The sequence below is a fragment of the Anser brachyrhynchus genome (genome assembly GCF_964034855.1).
Source record: "Anser brachyrhynchus genome assembly, chromosome: 6".
Lineage (NCBI taxonomy): Eukaryota > Metazoa > Chordata > Aves > Anseriformes > Anatidae > Anser > Anser brachyrhynchus.
In genome coordinates, this window is record NC_137700.1 from 21374908 (window position 1) to 21387141 (window position 12234).

The 12234-nt window shown below is 41.2% G+C and overlaps 1 protein-coding gene across 6 annotated transcripts in view; it reads left to right on the forward strand.

Annotated features, from left to right (window-relative positions):
* The window catches only part of LOC308197640 (uncharacterized protein), a 628187-nt gene that overhangs the window by 339512 nt on the left and 276441 nt on the right, over positions 1–12234 (forward strand). The gene's annotated exons all lie outside the window — the stretch shown is intronic.

Here is a 12234-nt window from a genome sequence, read left to right on the forward strand (position 1 = left end):
CAGCAGGATCGGATGGACGCGCTGGTCCAGAAAAGCTATTAGACGAAGAAGATAGCTTGATTATATTTCTCAGCTTCAGTACACTTCTGAAAAATGTTGAAAACGGAAGAAAATTGGATGTTTAGATTCTTTACATACACTCCTTAAAGAAAACCAGTAGCTGTACATAGATTTTATCAGCAAAGACAATGGGGAAGGAATGTCTGAAAAGAAACTTTTGATCTGGTCTCTGTAGCACCACTTGTTAGCAGCAAGGTGTTGCCATTTGATGACTATTGGGTGTCCCACGTGAACTAAATCTGAAATAAATCAGAAGGGTCATTGCCGTATCTAGACAGTCTGCATCCACATCATGAAAAGCCTTTGTGGGTGTTCTTTGGATACATGTTAGTCATCAGATGCAGAGCAAGCTTTGAGTGTACCGTTGCCCCAGGCAAAGTGATGTTTGCTTGGCTTCACTCAAGCCCTTTAGCTCTCAGTATACTGGCCATTGCTGATCTGTTCCCAGCACTGGGTCTCCTGCATCACCCTGTGTTCAGCTTTCAAAGCCTCACCTCATCCATTTGTGCCTACTCCACATCCTTGGCCCCTGTTTTCAAGGCCTCACCACTATCCACGTCCACGTTCCTCTGCACTGCATCATTAGGCTGGCACCATTACTGGTACATTCTGCACAGAATAACTACTTGCTATTGCTATCCATATCAAAATTATGGTTGTACCATATGATTATACAAAGCTAAGCAAAAAATAAATAGCCACATAGTCATTAAAAAGTTGCTGTTACAGCTAAGCAAATGAAGATAATGCTCCGGGCAGGCCAGGAAAAACTCCAGAGAAGGCAAGCCTCAGTCTTCTATGTCTTCATCTTTCTGTGTCCATCGTTGCAGCCCTTCGTCCTAGTACTGGGATCATGATGGGCATTTTCTTCATGCAAAAGTGTTTTGCAGATATTAGTACAGTGCAGCTATATTTTGTAATATTACCTACGTGTATGCTCATGGTGTACACCTATTGGAAGAACAATTTTCAATCACGGTTTCTTTTATAGGGTAGTGGTTGTAAACAGTACAGCTCTGGAGGTTTTCTTGGACAGAGCTATTGTGAGCAGCACAGTGTAAGTGGGAAGTTTGTCAGGAAGTTCCCTGTCCTGCACAGAGCAAACAGTCTCAAATTCAAAACATGGTCAGTCTTTCATCAGCTTCCACCCTTAGGCAGAACATTAATTATATTTATATATTACATTTTGCCAGCCTGATTTAGTTGAAAAATTGCATCTTTAACAAGAGGCAAAGCAGCTGGAAACAGAAACCAACATGCAAACATTTTGCCAATCCAGAACAAGTTACAATTTGTTTGCAAATTCTTTGTTTTGCAAAATATATTAATTTTATCTCAGCAGAAAAGAGTGACTCCGTAAGTGTGATGATTTGATTCCCTCCATGAGTCTAGCTGTAGATTTGTTTTCAAGATCTGCCCTAAAAGGCAAGGTGGCTGGAGACGGCTTTAATTATGAATAGCTAGCAGGTAGGAAATAATGAACTTGGATGCCAGTATAATAAAGAGGGCAAAAATCGGATGTTTTTTTCTTTCTGAATGAAAGACTACGTTATGATATTGGCTGGCTCTTTTTTCATAGATAATACTATTAACTCTCACACATAATCACACCTCAGAGGTTCTCTTGCTTTAACTTAAAACTCACCAGACTCAAAAACGGGGATTAGGAATTCAGACCATTGTCTTTATGTAAGCGAGAAAGATAGTGAAAGCTAAGTGATTAAGGAAGCTCTTTTTGAGTTTGTTTTGTATTTTTAACTGTATAATGGAATTACAGAATTCAGGATATACCATACTTGAGCATAACCTGGCTGTACTTGAGAAAGCAATATGGTGTAGTTAGTCACATTAAATATGGGAAAGGAACTGAATATTCCATTACTGGGTTTGTGCTTTCAGGCCCACCTAGATTAGTGATGGAGGAGTCTCCATTCTTTTAAGACAAGTGGAGGCAAAGAGAAGTAGAGAAAGCTGAGTAGGCAAAAAAATCTAGAGCAGGTACCTTGAATGTTTAACTGGGTGGTGGTGATATTATTGTGTCACCAGTGGCTGCTAGTCAAAGTTTGTTGTAATATGGAAATCATGAATTGAATGGGACACAAGGGCAATTAACGCTGCTAATTGCATGCAATTTGTAAGGTTTTATGACAGACTTGAAAAATGTTAGAATGGGAAATGGTGCTCTGGAGCTGGGAGGAATACACCATCTGCAGGACACAATGGAAGTGCTAAGTGAACCCAGGGAGGAGCGGGGAACAATTTGGGTCCCCCCAGGAAGGGCAGGAGAGCACCCTGGTTCCTGCAGGTGCATTTCGTAGTCCAGCCCTCAGCCGCGGGGACTCGCCTCTCCCAAGGGCAGCCGAGGCTTTCCAGCACCTCCTGCCAGGAGTTAGCCCTAATCTGTGCAAAAAGCACTGCTAGACAGGTACCTGTATCCTGAGTGCGGGTGCACCTGTATGGATATGAAGGCGTTTTGTATTTAATGGAGCTTATCCTGCTTGCTGATGATGAGAAGTTAGCTCCCTAAGGAATATACTTAAAATCTGCAGCTAAGCGGTGGGCTGAAGGTGGTCTTGCCTGCTTGATTATATATAAAGGAGTACGGCTTGATGACATAGGTAAGCCATTTGTTGTGTAAAGACAGAGAGAGTGACTTTGTGTCTTCAGAATACTGTAGTTACTCTAATAGCATTCATCTGGACTGCTTTATAATCTGCATGTGTATACAAATTGCTTCATTTACTGCAGCAACACTGTCTGGTCCTCTCTGGGGTGAAATCCAGAAGCAGCTACTTAGTGATTCATCATTCAGCACAAATCCGTTGTGCCATGTCACCACTCAGGGTTTGTCCCTGCCAGCAAAGGCAGAAATTGCTTTAAACTCTTCTCTGAGACCATGGCAGTGGCGAGGTCAGATGCTTGCAACTAAGCAAATGTTCGTATGAACTCAGCTTGACGTACTTTATCTCTGTACACAGCATATAGTGGCATCTGGAGCATCTTTTCCACAATTTTTCAGAAGGCGTTAAGAAGCAAAGACTCATATTATAATGGAAATAGCCCCATTACAAACAGAGAAAGCTGTGGGAATAGAAAAAAAATGAAAAAAAAGGCAATATTTTATTTTAAAATTGATCTATATTTTAAAAAGAAGAATTAAGTTCTTTGTTTCAGGTAATCAAATATATAGGCTGACTTACAATGTATGCTTCTCCTGAAAACCTGAATGTTCTGCTTTGGTTGAACTTAAACTGATTTTTTTATTGTCTTTGTGATTGCCCTCAAAATATCAATTTTGCCCAGCACTGATTTTATATCTGTCCATCTGCATGATTTTTTTTTAGCTGTAAGCCAAACTAAGGGCAATTCTGTTACTAGTTTTTATTTATTTTTGTCCATGTATAGCCCTTTGTGGGTATTCTGCTTTCTATATATTTCAGAGAAAGTATTATAAATCTGTCATGGACCATTTGCAGAAAACAAAGCTTCGTAAACTAAAAACTCAAAAGTAGATATATATCTAAAAGAGGTAATATCTCAGCAATAATTAATGGCCAAAGCCTGTGAGCACTATGAGGAATATGTTTTCATTTAAACAATGGATGAGAGTATCATCGTGTAAATCAGATCTCAATAAACAAGAAGCCAGTTAAAAACCTCATAAACAATGCATGAATGAGAAAAAGATTGTTGTGGTGCAAACAATTAGCCAGAGACTTTGCTGAAAAGTACTTAATGACACAGGCATAATAATCATGGCTTCTAATGGCAGCAAAATCAGGAAGACAATACTGTCTTCTCATGCAAATAAGTCATTCTGGCATGAAAACATTTATAATTCATATTTTATTATTTTAATGCATAATTGTTACACTAAAACTGTGTTGTGAGCCTAGCCTTGCAAGGATATTTCTCTGCTGCTACAATAGCCAACAAAATGATATTAAAAATGTCAAAAACTGTAAAACAAAACACTCACATGCCAGAATTGTGGAAGGCTAAATACCTAGTGAGTACCTTTTTTCCTGACCCCCTTTTTTTTGTTTGTTGCTGGGTTTCTTATGTATCCCCTTAGTTTACATTTTATAAAATGCGTCATACTTTACCTCCAGTATGGTTCTATCGTATGCCAACAGCCTTAATATTTTCAAAAGCTAATAAATAAATAATATATAAATAAATCATATATAAATAAATAATATATAATATATTATAAATAATATAATAAATAATATAATATTTGGAAATAATAATATTTGGAAACCTAGCTGAGAGGTGTTTCATGAGCCAGAAATACCAATTCCAGCTTCCACTGGTGTTCCAGCTTGGAGTGCTGTATAGAAATTTCACGCATATCCTTCTGAAGGAAATGCTAAGCAATAATAAAATATATTCTTCCATGTATTTTTTTTTCTGGGGGAAAAATGCAGTTGCCCTGGCACCTAGAGAAATGTTCCTGAGGATGTGTGGATCAATCTTCAACCTGAGTCTTCTGCCTCCTGCATAGAGCTAGAAGTTACAGAGATCCCAACTCAGCTCAGGCTTACAGCCGAGATGCTGGAAGAGTCCTAGCACCTATGGGGCACCCTGGGGCTTCTTCAACCTGGCTGAAACTGGGAAGTGCTGGTGATCTTCCTTGACATGTAATCTGCAAGACTGGAAAAGCCCAGGGCTTCTGTGGTGGCTGGTGCAGAGTAGGGAGCTTGGACCTCTGTATTATTTAGATGGGCTCTCCACAGCTTCTAGGTTCCTTTTCCAGTATCTGGAAATCCAGAAACCATGGATCAAGCTTGGGCTTCATCCCTGGGTCAAGGTTATGGCTTGCTGTGAAACAGTGAGCAGGAAACTAGGAATAAAACCAAATTCCAGGGCTTTTGCAGGTTCCTGATTCTTGTCATTTTCATCCTGTGCTAGCAAGCAACCTGACAGAAACCCTGGCAGGTTTCTAATGGAAATTTAGTAAGTCAGGATAGTAAGTCAGGATCTATCCCCACCACTCTGTTCTGGGGAGGGAAAAAATTATCAGGGCTGGTAAGTTGCCTCAAAATGTTTTTTGCTTCAGGTGAGTGCTCTTTCTGAAGAATCTGTGTTTGTCAGAGGATTATCTGCCTTGCTCCACCTTTGGTGTGACCAAATCTCTTTTTTCAAAATGAGATCACTGACTGCTGATACACAACATCTGAAAAAGGGGTATTTTAGCCAATTTAGATTGGTCTGGTCTTACCCCCTTTTTTTTTCCTTACAAACCTTCATCCTTTAAGCACTGTCCTTATGAGTTCTTGGGCAGCTCCTTAAAAAATGAACTAGAAATGCGAATAATGAGCTATCAATAAAAAAGTCTAAGACAAGAACTAAAAAATAAGGTTAGTATTTGAGAGGTGTTCATGATATGTGCCAAAACGAGGGTCTAGTGATGTTGAAACCCCAGGGACAGTCCTTTTGGCATATAAAGAAAAATGTTCGGCAACGGCTCTCACTTGAAGTTTCATGTGTGCCAGAGGGTAAAGTTAATGCATCAGCCCATTACAGAATTAGACTCTACTGTCAGATCCCTAATGATGATTAAAACCATCAAGCTATGGATGTAACACCATTCCACGTGTTTGTTCCCTGCCTCTCAGCTGACAGCCAAAATGGATCTTTTTTCTTATTCTGTGAAATTTAATGAGACTAGGGAAATAGGTATTATACCGAAATTTGAAATGTAACTTTGGGTGGTAATCTGCGTGGTGTTGTTAGGTCAGCTAACAAGAAAGTTCTGTCTAATTAAATAAGTGTTAGGCTTTTCAGACTTAAGCTCCTCTGAAAACTGTTTTCAATACCTGACTACTGGTGAAAAATCTCCATTATGCCTCATGTCTTAATTTATCAGTATTTTTAAAGGGAACTGGCTTGCTGTTTCTCTCTTTTGTTAAAAGCCATTCCTTTTCATTTTTGGCTGGTTAAGGAGTTGCCAGGTGTGTCAGACAGGCAGCAGTCTGTATTTGCATTTTCTTACTGATTGTTCAGATGATGCAGCATGTCCTGGTCACAGGAGGTAGCAATGCCAAGCAGATGACACTTGTTATCTCTTCCTCATCTCCTGAGGTTCCCAGTGCTTTCAGTGGCACCAGGTCCTGCAGTTCCTACCCCATGGAGGTGTTCTACCTTGTTAACCAGATGTAAGAAGCTCCAACGCATTTTTAAAAATTCAATTAGTGTTTCTCTGCAGAAGGATGATTAAAAATCACTGAATTCATACTAAGTTAGTATGGGAATAGCAATCTGATCTGTTAAAAAATCAGTAAATTACTGCCATTATTTCAGCCTTACTTTTAAGTAAAGCCAGGTTCCTGCTTAGACAGCTCTTGCTAGAACAGGGAGATGGACAACTGCAGCTCTCTGTGCAGCTGGAGGATAAGAGCTGAGTGAGTCTAATGGAGTGGATAGCAGGTTTGTTGGACATGAACTTGGCATCATTTACTCCTGATTGGGTCTGTCTTTGGATTTGAATACTATGTGTTTGTTTGTTTGTTTGTTTTACCTGGTCTGGCTGGAAGGAGAATTGCTGCAAGGCAACTATTCAAATCACATTAGGGGAAAAAGTTCATCATCACATACCATCGGGATTATCTCAGTAATCGGGATTGCCATGTCCTGTTTTGATCCACAGCGACTTACTGCAGTCATGTGGGCAGAGGAGCACTGGATCACATCACTCTGTTTCTGAGTTCCTGACTCTGTGACAGTGATCATCTACCCTGGGGTCACTGCAAACACTAAAGCAGTTAATCCTTGGCTTGGGGCATTTTTAGATAGGTAAGTTGTGTTTTCCGGAGTTGTATCTTAGTTACTTAGGTGGTTTTTTTTTTTGATAAAATCTTAATTTGACAGGCTACTTCCTAGTCACAATCCAGGGACACAGCTTTCGTTGCAAGCTGGCATATACATTTTCATTGCCACCTTCCCTTTATGCAAATATTCTTCCTAATGATAATTTTTTGAAGATGGTTCACTTGTTGAAGTCAGCCACCCGGAAATCTCACAGCCAAACTTCAAATCTAGCTTCCTTCTTGTTTGTGGACTTTTGGGGCTGTAATTTCAGAGCGCTATGAAAATATTCTGAGATTAACGTCTGCCTCTCTGTGACATGGGAACTGAGCATACCAGAAAACGCACAATGCATCTGCCATACTCCACATGGTACAGAAAATCCAAAAATAACATTGCTATGTTTAGTATGTGCGAGTCAGAAAGTCTTACAAGGATTTGGTGCACACACACGTTGCTACTGTCCCCCCTGCCATCTGACTGAAATGTAGATGAGCAAGATGGGTGCAAGGAGCCAGGCTTCACTTGGAGCCTTCATGTCCTGTTTCTAAAGAAAGGCCTCACAAATGCAGATGTGCTTCTACAAAGTGTCTCCTTCATCGATGTGGTAAAGAGTCTACAGCAAATGCAGGACATCTGATGTTTGGGTGAACAGACACATGCTTACCTCATTATTAAATCACTTCGCTGCTCTTTGCAAAGTGATATGTGCTCTGTGCGACCGCTAGCAGGTCAGCATGCAGGGTGATGAGCATTAAAGAGTTTAAGCTGTCTCTCAAGATCACCTGAGGACAGTTCCAGCTTAGAAGAAAAGCAGAGGTTATGTGAATTCTTTGTGAATGTCAGAAAATCCTGGAAATAGGGGAATGTCAGAGAGATACTCCTCTGGTTTTATTAGAGGCTTTTTCCATATCTTGATTAATCTGAAGGTTGGAATGAGCATGCAAACACTTCCATGTTTCGATCAATAGACAATATTCCAAGGAGCATGTGCGTTAACTGAATCACGGAAGAGCAGCAGGGGAATGGGCCCTGGCACATCCAGGGGTAACCTCCAGCTCGGCGACCCAAACCATGTGTTTGGCAGGTCACTGCATTGGTGATTATCCCCCTTTATTTTCATCTTCCTACATAGCTTTGGCCATTGTTAGCAATAATACAGAACTTGTTCTTTGGTGCGTTCTGTGACAGCTGCATAGAGTGCCTGTTCTGGGGTGGCTCTGTTTACGAGAACCCTTTTCTGGCACAGAGGTGCCTGCACTGCAGGCAGTCGGCTCCCTCCAAGATCATTGCGCCCTGATCCAGTGGGCAAAATTGTTGCCCACAGATCCAGCCCTTTCCTGGCTGGGGGGTCTCCAGCTGCAGAGGTGCTGCTTCAGGCCACCCTGGCAGAGCTTGGACACTAGGCACGTTAAAGAAAAGGCACAAACTCTCACTTCAGCTCTGTCATCGAAGGCCAGCTGCAAGCATAATTCCAGTTGCATTAACCTCAGACCCGATCCAACCCTTCTCTTTCCAAGGCGGATTGACCTAGCGAACTGCTCCCTTTCTGCCCCTCGACGCTTCTAGTGGTTGTTTGATCCTTTTGAATTCTCATATCTTTAATTCAGTCCTTCCAAAGCTTGTTACAAGTAGCTAGCAATCCTGGCCAAGACCTTTTAAATAAATGAGTTAGAAAATCATTTACCATGCTCCCAGCAATGTTGAATTAGTGTTTAAATAGAGCAAATTAGATCCAAGGCTTTATTTCTCATCAATAATCTCTCATGTGACATTGTCAGCTCAGGATTGGTTTAATCATTGCAATTTCAATAACACTTGCGTTCGGCAAGTGGGGCTCCTGTTCCTTTTAGGGAAGATTTCGGAGCCTTGAGTTGTATTTATAAATTGTCTTTTTTTAATAGTAACTTGGTGCTCTTGTTAATTCTAAGCCCTGAGGAATGGTGGTTTGGCTGCAAGATCAGCTCTGCTGATAGATGAAACGGTTTGTTGACACAACAAAATAAATGAGCCTTTAAATAAAAATGCATTGAATTTTGCTTACCTAAAGAACTAGGTAGCATAAAATAAAGCATGAGAATCATTCAGAAGAGCCTTTTCCATTAAGTGCTCTTCAGACTTCTCCCAAACTACATATAGCTATTTTTCCCCTTATACTTACTGTCCATATTTCTGCAATGGAAGAAATACACGAATGCCGTGCCTTTGATTAAATCTTTATGGCAGTGTGTCTGTCTTTTCTGGAGCCAGGGGATCCAAGAAAGAAGGCGGGTTGCATGTCCATGTTGTTAAGTTTTGTGAAATGCTCCCATGTTGTAGGAGTGTTGCAAGCCAGGGAAAGTGTGGAAACCACAGAGGCAAAAAACTGTCAGCTAATTCACCCTGATGCATCCCTTGCTATGAGCGTTACCAGATCTACAGCATTTTGGGGAGAATTTCATAGAACCTTAGAACCGTGGAGTATCCTGAATTGGAAGGGACCCACAGGGATCATCAAGTCTGACTCCTGGCTCCACACAGGACCTCCCAAAAATCAAACCATGTGTCTGAGAGTGCTGTTGGATAGCTTCTTCACCTCCAGCAGAGTTGGTGCCTTCAAGCAATGCCAGGAATAAATTGAGTGTTAATGTATGGAAGTAAAGAGTATGCAACCTTAAAGGAAGCTTGAATAAAAAGACAGCATAGATCTTGGTAAACCAAGGTGGTGATGAAGCTCTAGACAGAAATTAAGGCAGCTCCTTGGGTCCTTTATTCCACTGCATAACTTGGAGGAACCATGTTGGTGAATACAAGGCCAGCAGGATAGACAGAAGCTTTGTCTTGAAGTCCTTCTGTTGCAAAACACTCTTCCAAGTCCTGCAGACCATCTGCTGTGCTACAGCAAAAGCCACATTTGGACATTTGTGCCCTACAATAAAGATGAAGGGAATCACCGGTGTCGTGGGCTGCTGCACGAGCAGGGAACATGGGAGGCAAAATCCCGGCGTGATTCCCAGGAGATAAAATCCTTCTTGTTGTGTCTGCTAGTTTTTACTTCCACACCCCAGAAAACCAATTTACATTTGGGAGCATGGAGAAGGTGACCTAACCAAAAATTTGGGGAATTTGCCTCCACTGTGGAGCAGAAGCACATATTGCAAGGCCACGAGAGGGAAAATGAACCAGCCCCAGCCACCCCCAGCAGGCAGGTTATGCAGTGGGATGATAGGAAGCTGGGGGCAGACATGGAGGGGAAATGAAGGGGATGTCACAAGGCTACGTTTGGCTAAGGAATTTTTTTTCCTGCTGAGAGGGAAATAAATTTGGCTTTGATCAGCACGGCTTCCTGCTGTTCTGTCCCTCTTCTGCTCCCTTCCTCATTGCCAGTTTGTGCCAGCTCTGTGTTGTCTTTTTGTGACACCATGACAACGACTGGCTGTCAGAAATACTCTGTTTCTGAAATAGATTCCTCTTTCTGAAAGGGGAAAAATTATGCAGGGAGCAGATTTGCTCGAACCAAGTAAGCTGTCAGGGAACGACTAAGCAGAAGCTAGCGAGAACTGGCAGCAAGGGCAAACATCTCCAGAGCGTCAGCAAAATAAGAGTGTTCCTGTCGTTTCTGCCTTACTTTGGCATCTTGATTATCTAATTCCCTGTGTTCTCCTTTAGCCCAGGCCTTCCAGCCCACTGTTTCATGAGAATCACACGTAGAGCCAAGAGACTTCCAAAGTATTAGATGAAGGTGTGCCCTTTGGTTGTCGCACACAGGTGGGGTTTGTCAGTTCATCTGGGAACAGGGAAATATTGAAGTTACTGACCAGTGGAGTATGAATTGTGTGTTTGAAACCAAGTGTTCGCAAATTATCTGTGCTGGACTTACTAAAGGCTGAAGAAATAAATGATTTTCAGGTAATGTAGGTATTGGAGAACTTCTCAATCTTTTTACAAACAATTTGGTAACAACAACAACAACAAAACTCAAGGCAAAATTCTCTTACCAATTATCCACACGGCTCTAGTATAACAATGCCCCCATGGAAAAAGCCTGGCTAATGAATTTATCACGTGAGGCTTTTTTCTTGATACGTCTTTTAATGGGTTTGCTCTGCAAGTTCTTGCACTCAAGGGCTGATGAAAAGCGATAGGCCGGGCACTGAAATTTATAAAGCAATTCGCATTGTGGAAGGATTAACAGATTTTCATTGAGTTAACGTTTAATTATCTGAGATCTTTGGTTCTTTATTTCTTGTAACTGAATTGATTTGCCATTCTGCTAATTAATTAGACAAAAGAATAAAAGTCTTCAAGCACACTGTTGCTCAGATTAGCTTTAGCTGTGGGACTAGCGCATGGTTCATGCCCCCATGAACACACCGCCTGCGCTTTGCTGCTGCAGAGACCAGTCTGGCCCCAAAAGCTGAGCATCCTCTGGCTTGAGGAACAAGGGGAAAATTGCCTTTTCGGGCTTTGTGAGCTTGTAAATACCTGATAGAAGCTGGACTCCTTTAGCACAATGACCTTAAATATGCCAGCATTGAGAAACATCCTAGCAGTCATTACACTCGACTTTAAAGGAACTTATTTTGGGATTGCCATGGCTGCCAGCCCAAGCCGGGATGTGAAGGTTGCCAAGGTTACGAGGAGGCCGTCAGTGATGTGCAGTGACATTCAGACAGAAGGAAGCAACAAATCGAGTAAAGAAAACAATTTTTGAAATTGGACTTTCAAATATATTTGGATGATTATTTGCTCACCTTTCTTCCCTGACATATAGCGGCTCCACATCAGCAATTTAGTAAATTATTTCCCAAGGACAGAGCGGACTGCATGTGCATTTCATGCACATGTCAAAAGAGGAGGCAGACGCTTGCAGTCACTTCTTAGGTAGCCCACACAGTGTGCCTAACCCTGCTCACAAATGCTAATGGCAAGACTTTTGTTCTGTATGTTCATAGTAGCAAAAAGAAATATCAGAGATAACATGATATTATCAGAGGTAACATGGCGATGGTGGAAGGCAGTGTGGAAATGTCTACCAGCAAGTCTTTCCTGTAAACAATGTCTTAGGGTTTGGGGGAACTGGCTATAAACCTCTAATTTTGAGCTTCATTTAATCTTCTGTCAGTAATGCTTATAATAAAGAAAACTTGCTTTATATTTTTTTTCTTTGAAAATCTGAATGCTATGATAAAGAATAGGATGCTTCTCATTTTTCTTACTGTTTGTGGTTTAATGTACATAACATGTAAGCACAGCTACAAATCGGTAAATAAGTAAAACTGGTAGGAATACTATAACTGTAGTCAGGCTCCATAACCACTGTTTCGAGAAATAGTGACAAATATTAAAGTATGATCTGTTAAACATGGGAATGTATAGCAGTGT